The 700-nt window shown below is 64.6% G+C and overlaps 1 non-coding gene across 1 annotated transcript; it reads right to left on the reverse strand.

The window, feature by feature from the left end:
• Positions 1 to 414: 414 nt before the first annotated feature.
• On the reverse strand, positions 415 to 485 carry TRNAG-CCC. The gene has a single exon. It is a non-coding gene; the product is annotated as a tRNA-Gly (tRNA).
• Between the last annotated feature and the right edge of the window lie 215 nt (positions 486 to 700).

Here is a 700-nt window from a genome sequence, read left to right on the forward strand (position 1 = left end):
CCTCCATGGCTCCGCCGCGGCCCCCACCACCCACCCCGGGTCTTCTCGCCGCGGCCCCGCCGCGCCCGCCCGGCGGACAATGAGCCCGAGACGCGGCTCAAGATGGCGGCGGCGGGCGAAAGGGCCCGGCGGCCGGAGGAAGGAAACCAAGCGCATGCGCAAGGGGCTCTCAACCCCGCCTCCCAAGGGCGCATGCGCACTCTCTCTTCTGCTGCGTGCATGCGCCAAAGTTAGGGCCTACTCCCGGCCATAGGCTGACGCATGCGCAGTGCCCCCCCCCCTTGCTTAATGCAGCTGCTTCTCGCTGTGTTTTGGGGTAACTGGATCAGTTGCGGAGCGCCCGTCGGTTGCTTTTCCGAGCGCGGGAGGGCTCCGGAGCTGTCGTGCTACTTCGGCAAGAAAAAAGAAAATTCCTGCGCCGCCCGGGAATCGAACCCGGGTCGCAAGAATGGGAATCTTGCATGATACCACTACACCAGCGGCGCGGATGGGGACCGCGGCCCGGCCTGGCCTCATGAGTCTCCCCCTGCGGAAGTGATGTAGGCAAGGGCAGGGCCGAGCTGCAGCGGGTCCCCCACCCCCACCACACCCACACGTGTCCCCCCACAGCGCAGACACCATTTCCTATTTTGCAATTTTTTTTCTGTTCTTTTTTGCAGTCTCACGTCATGGCTGTGGCGAAGACCACCCGCCTTTGCAT

The sequence above is a fragment of the Alligator sinensis genome, unplaced genomic scaffold (genome assembly GCF_000455745.1).
Source record: "Alligator sinensis unplaced genomic scaffold, ASM45574v1 scaffold1030_1, whole genome shotgun sequence".
In the NCBI taxonomy this organism is placed as follows: domain Eukaryota; kingdom Metazoa; phylum Chordata; order Crocodylia; family Alligatoridae; genus Alligator; species Alligator sinensis.